Genomic DNA, 11,788 nt, shown 5'->3' with positions numbered 1-11,788 from the left:
CTTTCCCTATCAGGGCCTTGACTATGACATAGGAGATCTACTGACACTGTACATTTAGAGACCTTTGCAACTCTGTCACTTATAATGTGATTGGCTGTGATTTTTTTTCTACATAGCCTTCCCTTCACCACAAGTGAAAGCTTTACTAATTGTGATGCAAGCTGAAGGGCAAAGTTATTATCACTCCGTCTACTACCAACAATGAGATCCCTACTGCTTTCACATGGGTGAGAAATTCAACTACAAAATCATACCCCGGAGGTCTGTTTTCTAGGACCTCTTCTGGTACTAAATGTCAACCTATGTTCCTTAGAAAATGGAGCCTGAATCAAAGGTTGTACACTGATGCTTTCTTGGGTGTTGCAATCCCAAGGAAGCAAAAGTGAGGGGGAGAACAGAAGTGAAACAGAAAAAGAAGGAAAGAAATATAAGCTCTAACATTACTTAGCTGGCCAGAGCTCCACGAAAATCAAGGCCAGTTGCTTAGTCACATGGGATCTCGTCAAAGAGGTCACATGGAACAACTATGTCTTGGAATAGTCCATAGTAAGGCAGAAGAGTGAGGAATTTATCTGTCATCAATTTTTCATTGTCTAGTCTCATGGTTGCCAACAGGGTCTTAACAGTCTGCCCTTTGGAACCGTGTTAACTCCTTCCACTGGGCTGTTGCTGGGGAAGCCAGAGCCTTCATAAGCCCAGTTGGGTCAGACATGAGTGCCAAAGCTTCTGGTGTTCCTACTGTAGCAGGCTTAATTGAGTTCATGCCAAAGACTAGCTCTTGCCTCCTGATGATGCTGAGGCAGCCAGTAACGTTCGGCAATGAGGCAAGGATGTTGACTGCTGAGAGACATCTAAACTGAATCTGGTACAATTAAAGGAAAGACTTTGGCATTTACTTAGAATGAGATGGGAAGCTATTGGAGAGATTTGAGCAGAGGAGTGACATGTCTGAAAAGCTTTCACAGGATCACTCTGGCTTCCCAGGAGGGCAGGGACAGAAGCAAGGGGACCAGTTAGGAGTCAGTTGCAATAATCCAGATGTATCCATCAGGGTTCCATCAGAGAAGCAGAACCACTAAGAGTGATAAGAATAAGGGATTTATTATACATATTTGATTATATGCAATTATGGGTGCTGGTTACACAGTTTATGTACAGCTGTTGTTTGTGCTTCTGATGTTGGGTTAGGAGTCAGCAGGGAAGTCCTAAATGATGGGTGTTCTGAAAGATGGACATGAAGTGCTGGAGGACAAGGTCAAGCTGGCACCCATGAAGATGAACTGGAATCTGTGAGGACAAACTAGACCTCCACTCCCGCATTTCTCTCTCCCCACCTCTAAGCCTCCAATTTTGATGATGACTGGCAAGAGAATCTGGTGCCTTTCATCAACACACACCTACCCTGGAGCTGGAGAAGCTGATTGGGGCGGGGAGGGGGTGCTGGAGGAGCTATGGCCCAGCTGCTGCCTTACACTGACAAGGGGAGCCAACAGATCAGTGAAAACATGCATGAACTGCAGCAGCACTTGACCCTGTACTAGCCTTCCAAGCGTAAGCATGTCTACAGCTTCACTTCCACCTCCTAAATCCTGCCTAAATCTCCCTCTGTGGCCAATTCTCATCCAAAACTATACAAGAAAAGGAACTCTGGGAAACATAGTTGCAGCTTGGTTGAGTTGACATAATACAAAGCCCACCACACCAGATGAGAAATTGAAATGGCTTGGACAAGAGTATTGGCAACAGGGGTGTAAGAAGTGCTTGAATTCTGGAAGTATCCTGACTATCCCTCACTATCTGAATCTATGTGGTCTCTGAGCTTGGATGGTGAGCTCTGATGTGAGAGTGGTCATGTCACCTTGAGTTTGATGAGGGAGAAGCAAACAGGCCCACCACTCACTTCTACATGGCCTGGGACAATGGTATAAATGGATGCTCACCTACCAGATGTCTAAATATTTAAAAACTCTAAGTCAAGACAAAGACCTATTATTTAAGGTATATTCTATCTTCATACCTTAACAAATATAGTTTCATAACAACAAAATGGAAAATATGTATAGAAACCTATGGTTTTTATATGACTGAAAGTCTGTTAAAATGACTGAATATTAGTACATACCTGGGTGTTCTATTGGTGGGCTGGAAATACTTGGATGAGGAGTAAGAAAATCTGTACACAATTAATAAATTATGTATTTATTCCATATAAGAAAGAAAAAAAAAAAGGAGGCTGGCCTGGCACTCAGAGCTAGGTCATGTTATTGAACATAAATGACCACACAGAATACCAGTCTCAGACAAGATTACTCTGACACCATGATAAAATGAGACAAAACAAGGCCATTTTATATTTTGTCTAAGCATAGACAACAAGTCAAAATATCAAACAACCCCACCTTAGCTAAAATGAGTGACTGCTACTTCTTACCAATTAGTTTTACCCTCAGGCTAGTCTCTTCCTTCTATAGTTCAAACTTACATCCCCAATCATAGCATCGTCCTTGCTTTCTATCTTTTTTTCTTTTTTAAAAATATTTATTTATTTATTTGGCTGTGCCAGTTCTTAGTTGCAGCATGTGAGATCTTAGTTGTGGCATGTGGAATCTTTAGTTGTGGCTTGTGAACTCCTAGTTGTGGCATGCAGGATCTAGTTCCCTGACCAGGGATAGAACCTGGGGCCCCTGCATTGGGAGTGCAGCATCCTAGCCACTGGACCACCAGGGAAGTCCCTGTCCTTGTTTTCTGACATCCAATCTAGAGCAATCCCTCACTTTCTTAGACCTTCCCCCAAGTCACTCAACCCTAGCCCAGATCCTATAATAGGTTCTTCCTAACACCCTCTGAGACATCCTATGATTCCCAGTGATGTGTATTCTCCCTCACTGCTGGGAGTTATAAATCCAATTCATTTAACTACAGGTGTGTTTCTGCTGGTCTTTGGCTGAAGGGTACTGACACACCTACAATGTATTTTTCTTGATTTTGTTTCAGCAAAATTACTAATAGTTTTTCATAATTAAAAATTTCACATAATTTGTGTTCTCTTGAAGCACCGGAAAACTATAACCTGTGGGCCAAATCAGGCCTTTTGCCTGTTTTTGTAAATAAAGTTTTATTGGAACACAGCCACATTAATTCATTTATGTATTGTCTATGGCTGCTTTCATGCTACAATGGCAGAGTAGTTACGACAGAGAATGCAATGACCAACACAGCCTAAAATATTTAGTATCTCTCCCTTTACAGAAAAGTTTACCAACCTCTGATTTAAAGAATTAAAATTAAAATGTAATTGTTTTCAGAATACACAAAATTTGAATATATTTTCATCAAAAGATTAACTAAAAATTAAAATTTTTAATTTTATATATTTTAAAATTAAAAAAATTACTCCAAAAGATTTAAATCCTATATTACAAATAAAAAAGCAAGCTATACATATTAATATAACATTTTTTTTTTTGCGGTACACGGGCCTCTCACTGTTGTGGCCTCTCCCGCTGTGGAGCACAGGCTCCGGACGCGCAGGCTCAGCGGCCATGGCTCACGGGCCCAGCCGCTCTGCGGCATGTGGGATCCTCCCGGACCGGGGCACAAACCCGTGTCCCCTACATTGCCAGGCGGACTCTCAACCACTGCGCCACCAGGGAAGACCCTAATATAACATTTTAAATCAAAATTTGAAGCTGATATATTTTGTTTTGGTAAATTTTATAAAATCTTATTTTTTTAAATAAAACTTTCTACCATTTTAGTATTCAATATCTATCTAAATGCTAATAGAAAGAATTTGTACTATGCTTCACATGTAATCTAGAGCTATACATACCCAGGTGAGTAATAATTGTTTAATTGGAAAACATCCCTTTGCTGCCACGTGCAGCTGTTGTGAATGTTGAGGTAATTTATGAGTACGTCTCATTTGGAATTGAAACTGGAAGAGAAGCAAGAAAATGGACATTGGGCACTACCGGCAAATGGTGCTTTGTCATGCAAGGATTTATAACTACATTCATGCTATCAGAGAGGAAGGATTTGACAGGTCAACCAGTTTGTTGTTTCTCTTACCTAAGCTCTTCCATCTCTCAATCTTCCCCAGACACTGAAGTTGTGTCTGTCCCTGATGTTGGCAGCGATGCAACCTGTAAACTTTTACAGCAATCAACAGTCAACTTTTGTTTTGAGGACATAGAGCAAGAGATTTTAGAAGCATTCCCCGGGGCCTGAATGGTGCTAGTCCTAGAGCGGATGTTTATGATTACGAGCTGTGCTGTGCCAGTGCTGGGCTTCAGATCCTGGGAGTCAGAGGCACTTGTGTGTTCTTTATTTGATGTGTGTTTGTGATATGCAGGGTCCCCTAAAACACAGGGCCTAGGTGGAAGGCTGGTTGTAGTAGTAAGGGCTCAGATACTGAAGGACTTTTCAAAATAGTTATCTGTGTCTTTTTGGTTTCTGAGTTTGGATAACAGGAGTTCAACTAGTGAGGGATACCTAGCCTTTACTGACTGTCCAGATGTGAGATATGAGAGAAAGAGAGGAGTAAAGGATGACACCAAGATTTTTGGCAGAAACAACTGGAAAAATGGAACTTGTTAACAGAAAGGGGGAGGACTCTAGGACTTTTTCTGCCAGTTCAACTCTACATGAACTAGCCTCAATCATGCAGACAGTGGAAGGAATCTGGGTGCCTAGATGACAACAGACAGCACAGCCACCAGATGACTTGAATGTTAGTCCTTAGACCATGATTGTCAGTTCAGGCTGCTATAGCAGAAGACCATAGACTGGGTGGCTAATCGACAACAGAAATTTATTTCTTACAGTTCTCTAGGCTGTGAAGTCCAAGAGCACGGTGCTGGCAGATTCAGTGTCTGATGAAGACACCTGTTTCCTGGTTCCTGTCTTCTGTGTCCTCACATGGTGGAGGGAGAAAGGGAGCTCTCTAGGGACTCTTTTGTACTAATGCACTAATCCCATTTGTGAGGGCTTAGCCCTCTTGACCTAATCACCTCTCAAAGGCTCCACCTCCAAATACTATCACACTCAGGATTAGGTTTCAACATAAGAATTTTGGGAGGACATATTCAGTCCATTGCAATTATACAAGAGAAAAAGAAACTTCTATTTTGCTCAAGCCACTGAGTGATTGTTCATTCTCTTTGTAACAGCAGCCTAGCCTTACCCTAGGTCCTCACACCCAACCCAGTCCAGGAGCAGTAGAAAAGGAATGGTTGAAGAATGTGACTCCTCATGTTTGAGGGTGGCACCGGGAGCAGTGGAACATTTTCTCCAGTGGCCTTGAGCAAAGTAGGTGTGGCACATATTGCTGGCAGACATGAAGAGGAGGACACAGCAGCAAGCTACATGGACAGATGACTTCACACCAGGTGGGAAGGAAGATGTCAGTAAGGACAGATGACAAAGACTAGATATTCCTTACGCTGCTCCATTCCACCTGTGTTTGTGGTTCAGAAGAATCCTAGAACTTAGATGCAGGCCCTGGGAATTATGTGGGGAAAACTCTAAATTATTCTTCCTGCTATGCCTATAGGCAACTTTCAACTTATACACTGGATCCCATCCCCACTCACCTACTCAAAGACTTTGTTCCTGCAAATTTCTCCTCCTTCTCCTGTATCACTAATTTCCCCTTTACTGTCATAACCCCTATTTGAGAGAAAGAGGTCAAACTTCCCTTGACCCCCAGGCCCCTCTTCAATTATTATCCTGTTTTTGTTTTCCACTTTTTCTAAATGCTTCTCTATACTCCCTGACTCCACTGCCTCACCTCTCATTCTCTCTCTTTCTCCTCTTCTCCCCCCATTCTGTCTTTAACCCATCCCAAGCAGGCTTTTCTTCCTGCCAACCCAGTGAAACTGGTCATGTCAGGCTCACCAAACACCCTTTACCACAGGTGATCACTTCTTTCTTGAAGCCATTTCTTCACTTGGCTTCTGAGACTCAAAACTCTCTTGGTTTGTGGGGCTTCCCTGGTGGCGCAGTGGTTGAGAGTCCGCCTGCCGATGTAGGGGACATGGGTTCATGCCCCGGCCCGGGAAGATCCCACATGCCGCGGAGCAGCTGGGCCCGTGAGCCATGGCCGCTGAGTCTGCACGTCCGTAGCCTGTGCTCCGCAACGGGAGAGGCCACAACAGTAAGAGGCCCGTGTACGGCAAAAAAACCCACCCAAAACAGAGCAACTCTCCTGGCGTTCTTTCTTCCTAACCGGTTGTACCTTCTCAGTCTCATTTGCTTATTACCGCTCTCTCCTTCCTTCATCCCATCCTCAGTTCCCAACCTATTGTTTGGAGCTCCGGGCCTGTCTTTGGAATTCTTTCTTCACTCTTCCCAGATGATCTCATGGCTTTTGAAGCCATCTGCATGTTCAGGACTTCCAAGTTACCCTTGCAGCCCTCCCTGATACTCTACACCCCAGGTCTGTATCTCTAACTGCCTATTCATCTTATAATTATCTCAAAATTATCATGGCCAAAATGGAAGCTTTGATTTTCCCTTCCAAATTAGCACCTCCACGACTCTTCCCATCTCAGTAAATGCCATCACTTTTTACCCAGTTGCTCAAGCCAAAAACATAGGACACACATCCTTCATTCCTCTCTATTGTTCACACCAATGTCCAATCCCTTGGCTGGCCATTTAAGTTCTAGTCTCGAAACTTATCCCATCTTCATGATCTTGGATTTGGTAACAGTTTCTTAAGTGTCACAACAAAAGCACGGGCAACAAAAGAAAAAAATACACAAATTGGATCGCACCAAAATTAAAAACTTTTATGCATCAAAAGACATTATCTTATTACTCAGCCATAAAAAAGAATGAAACAATGTCATTTGCAGCAACATGGATGGACCTAGAGATTACCATATTAAGTGAAGTAAGTCAGACAAAGGCAAATATCATATGATATCACTTATATGTAGAATCTAAAAAAATGCTACAAATGAACTTGTTTACAAAACAGAAGTAGACTCACAGACACAGCAAACAAACTTGTGGTTACCAAAGGGGAAATGGGACACAGCAAACAAACTTGTGGTTACCAAAGGGGAAATGGGGGGTGGGATAAATCAGGAGTTTGGGATTAACATATACACACTACTATATATAAAATAAACGATGACTTACTGTATAGCACAGGGGACTATACTCAATATCTTGTAATAACTTATAATGGAAAAGAATCTGAAAAAGAATATACATATATATTATATATATATAACTGGATCACTTTGCTGTACACTTGAAACTAACACAACATTGTAAATTAACAATACTTCGATTTTTAAAAATTTTTTAAAAAGACACTATCCAGACAGTGAGAAAAAAAACCCCACAGAATGGGAGAAAATATTTGTAAATTATACATCTGGGGCTTCCCCGGTGGCGCAGTGGTTGAGAGTCCGCCTGCCGATGCAGGGGACACGGGTTCGTGCCCCGGTCCGGGAGGATCCCACATGCTGCAGAGCCGCTGGGCCTGTGAGCCGTGGCCGCTGAGCCTGCGCGTCTAGAGCCGCAGCGGGAGAGGCCACAGCGGTGAGAGGCCCGCGCACCGCAAAAAAAAAAAAAAAAAAAATTATACATCTGATAAGGGATTAATATACAGAATATATAAAGAACTACTACACGTTAACAACAAAAAACAAACAATCCATTTTAAAACTGGGCAAAGGATTTGAACAGACATTTCTCCAAAGAAGATGTACAAATGACCAATAAGCACATGCAAAGATGCCCATCATTAATTATTAGGGAAATACAAATCAAAACCACTAGAATGACTATTAAGAAAAATAATAGGAAATAAGTGTTGGCAAGGATGTGGAGAAGCTGGAACCCTTATTCATTGCTAGTGGGAATGTACAATGTGTAGCTATTGTGGAAAACAATTTGGAGGTTCCTCAAAAAGTTAAACATAGAATTGCCATATGATCCAGCAATTCCACTCCTAGGTATGTATCGCAAATAATTGAAAGCGAGGACTCGAACAGACACTTGAACATCGATATTCATAGCAGCATTATTCACAGTAGCCAAAAGGTGGACAAAACCCAAATGTCCAACAATAGATGAAAGGATAAACAAAATGTGATATATACATACAATGGAATATTATTCAGCCATTGAAAGGAATGAGGTTCTGATACATTCTTCAATATGGATGAACCTTGAAAATAAGCCAGACACAAAGGGACAAATTTGTATGATTTCACTTATTTGAGATATCTTGAATAGGCAAATTCATGCAGACAGGGGTTAGAATAAAGGTTACCGGGGCTGGAGGGAGGGGGAATTGGGGAGTTATTGCTTAACAGGTACAGAGTTTCTGTTTGGGATGATGAAAATGTTCTGGATATGAATATATAGATGGGTGGATATAAATAGTGATAGTTGCATAACACTGTGAATATATTTAATGCCACTGATTTATAGATCTAAAACTGGTTAAACTGGCAAATTATATATATTTTACCACAATGAAAGAAAAAAACTTATCCCAAATCTGGCCACCTTTCACCATCTCTACCGTTTTCTCCTGAGTCCCAGGCATCATCACCTCTGGTCATCTAACTGGTCTCCCTGCTGCCATCCTCATCTCAGATCAGCCAGAGTGATCTTTTAAAATGTAAATCAGATCGCACACTCTGCAGTTCAAAACCTTCCAATGACTTAGCATAACCCTCGAACAACATCCAAACTCCTTATCATGGCCCATAAACCCTGGAGGTTTTGGCTGCTGGCTGCCTCTCTTACCTATCTCCTACCATTCTCCCTTTCACGGGTCTTATTGTTACTCAGACATGCCCAGCGCTCCTAGCCTCAGGCCCTTTGCACTTACTGTCCCCTTCCTCTGGAATTCTTTCCCCCAGATCTTCACATGCTTGACACCTTCACTTCATTTAGATGTCTGCGCATGTGCCACCTCCTCAGGGAAGCCTCCTTGACCATTCTATCTAAAATAGAGCCTTTCCCATCATTCTCTGTCCCTTTCCCCCACTTTATTTTATTTTTAAATTTTTTTTCCCCACTTTATTTTTTATCTGAGCACTTAGCATCACTTGAAATTATGTTATACGTTTGTTTACTCATATTATCGCCTGTCTCTCCCCTCTCTGGAATGGAAGCTTCACGACAGCAGGGACTTTGTCATATTCATTGCTGTCCTTCCAAGGCCTAGCACTAGATACTAGATGTGCAATTCATGTTTACTGGATAAATAATATAGAAATTAAATTCAGTTATATGTCAATTATATCTCAATAAAGCTGCGGAAATAATTAACTTTAAAAAAAATTAATTCATTTAATTTTGGCTGCATTGTGTCTTCGATGCTGCACGCGGGCTTTCCCTAGTTGCGCTGAGTGGGAGCTACTCTTTGTTGAGGTGCACGGGCTTCTCATTGTGGTGGCTTCTCTTGTTGTGGAGCACGGGCTCTAGGTGTGTGGGCTTCAGTAATTGTGGCACGCAGGCTCAGTAGTTGTGGCTCACGGGCTCTAGAGCGCAGGCTCAGTAGTTGTGGTGCATGGGCTTAGTTGCTCCGCAGCATGTGAGATCTTCCCGGGCTGGGGCTCAAACCTGTGTCCCCTGCATTGGCAGGTAGATTCTTAACCACTGCGCCACCAGGGAAGGCCAATAATTAACTTTTTAAAAAAGAAATTGAATTCAGTTTTTTTTTTTAAGTGTGTTGGTATTTGTTTTCACACACACACACACTGTATTTTATTTTTACAAGAGATAAATAAACTGACACCAAGCATTGTAAATGGATGACCACAACAAAAGCAACAATGATTTCAATTACCAAACACGAAACACACTCATACTATGTCATAATATTGACATTCAGTCCAGTCCACTGTAACAGGTCCTTTACTTTGCAGTGAAAATTGATTTGAATATTTTTTTGCCTCTGAGCCCTTGTGGGATTTTTTTTTTATTCAAAAAGAAAGTCACAAAAATTATAATCATCCTTATCAGTTTGCTCAGACCCATGTAATTAATTTTTTTTATCTTGATCTTTTGTTAGCACTTTTATGAATTCATCAGTTTTCCATTAGAGTTCTGAAAATGCTTATTCATTCAGTTCAGCAGTATAGTCAGTTACCAGAAACCTGTACTTGTCAGAGTCTTTTCCATAAATTCCTTGAAGATGAAACCCTTTTATAGAAACATTTTTGCAAAAGCATCAGAGTACACCCAGAACTGTCTGTAAATGACAAAAGACTTTAAAATGACCATGTTAAAGATTTGATGAAAGTTCATAATAATGCAATTGACAAGGAAATTTAGTTATTTCTGAGATATACATTTTAAAGTAATAACTAGAATTATGACTTATAACATTATACCAGAACATATAAGATTTTTAGAAATTTCATGTAATGTCTGAAACATTTATATTAACATATTTCCATACAAATAACTCAAAGAAAGTTTAGTATTAGTTTTTTTGTTTGTTTTTTTATACTGCAGGTTCTTATTAGTCATCAATTTTATACACATCAGTGTGTAAATGTCAACCCCAATCACCCAATTCAGCACACCACCATCCCCACCCCACCGCAGTTATCCCCCCTTGGTGTCCATGCGTTTGTTCCCTACATCTGTGTCTCAACTTCTGCCCTGCAAACCGGTTCATCTGTACCATTTTTCTAGGTTCCACATACATGCGTTAATATACGATATTTGTTTTTCTCTTTCTGACTTACTTCACTCTGTATGACAGTCTCTAGATCCATCCACATCTCAACAAATGACTCAGTTTTTTTCCTTTTAGGGCTAAGTAATATTCCATTGTATATATATACCACATCTTCTTTATCTATTCGTCTGTCGAAGGGCATTTAGGTTGCTTCCATGACCTGGCTATTGTAAACAGTGCTGCAATGAACATTGGGGTTCATGTGTCTTTTTGAATTATGGTTTTCTCTGGGTATATGCCCAGTAGTGGGATTGCTGGATCATATGGTAATTCTAGTTTTAGTTTTTTAAGGAACCTCTGTACTGTTCTCCATAGTGGCTGTATCAATTTACATTCCCACCAACACTGCAAGAGAGTTCCCTTTTCTCCACACCCTCTCCAGCATTTGTGGTTTGTAGATTTCTGATGATGCCCATTCTAACTGGTGTGAGGTGATACCTCATTGTAGTTTTGATTTGCATTTCTCTAATAATTAGTGATGTTGAGCAGCTTTTCATGTGCTTCTTGGCCATCTATATGTCATCTTTGGAGAAATGACTATTTAGGTCTTCTGCCCATTTTTGGATTGGGTTGTTTATTTCTTTAATATTGAGTTGTATGAGCTCTTTATATGTTTTGGAGATTACTCCTTTGTCCATTGATTCGTTTGTAAATATCTTCTCCCATTCTGAGGGTTGTCTTTTCATCTTGTTTATGGTTTCCTTTGCTGTGCAAAAGCTGTGAAGTTTCATTAGGTCCCATTTGTTTATTTTTGTTTTTATTTCCATGTCTCTAGGAGGTGGATCAAAAAAGATCTTGCTGTGATTTATGTCAAAGAGTGTTCTTCGTATGTTTTCCTCTAAGAGTTTTATAGTGTCCGGTCTTACATTTAGGTCTTGAATCCATTTTGAGTTTATTTTTGTGTACGGTGTTAGGGAGTGTTCTAATTTCATTCTTTTACATGTAGCAGTCCAGTTTTCCCAGCACCACTTATTGAAGAGAGTGTCTTTTCTCCATTGTATATCTTTGCCTCCTTTGTCATAGATTAGTTGACCATAGGTGCGTGGGTTTATCTCTGGGCTTTCT

The 11,788-nt window shown here is 40.8% G+C and overlaps 1 non-coding gene across 1 annotated transcript; it reads right to left on the bottom strand.

The window, feature by feature from the left end:
* Window positions 1–2,654: 2,654 nt before the first annotated feature.
* On the bottom strand, window positions 2,655–2,727 carry TRNAG-CCC (transfer RNA glycine (anticodon CCC)). Its single transcript has one exon. It is a non-coding gene; the product is annotated as a tRNA-Gly (tRNA).
* Between the last annotated feature and the right edge of the window lie 9,061 nt (window positions 2,728–11,788).

Source organism: Lipotes vexillifer, unplaced genomic scaffold (genome assembly GCF_000442215.2).
Source record: "Lipotes vexillifer unplaced genomic scaffold, Lipotes_vexillifer_v1.1 scaffold496, whole genome shotgun sequence".
In the NCBI taxonomy this organism is placed as follows: domain Eukaryota; kingdom Metazoa; phylum Chordata; class Mammalia; order Artiodactyla; family Lipotidae; genus Lipotes; species Lipotes vexillifer.
The sequence above is the reverse complement of the archived record's forward strand: the minus strand, read 5'-3'. Positions and strand labels throughout refer to the sequence as shown.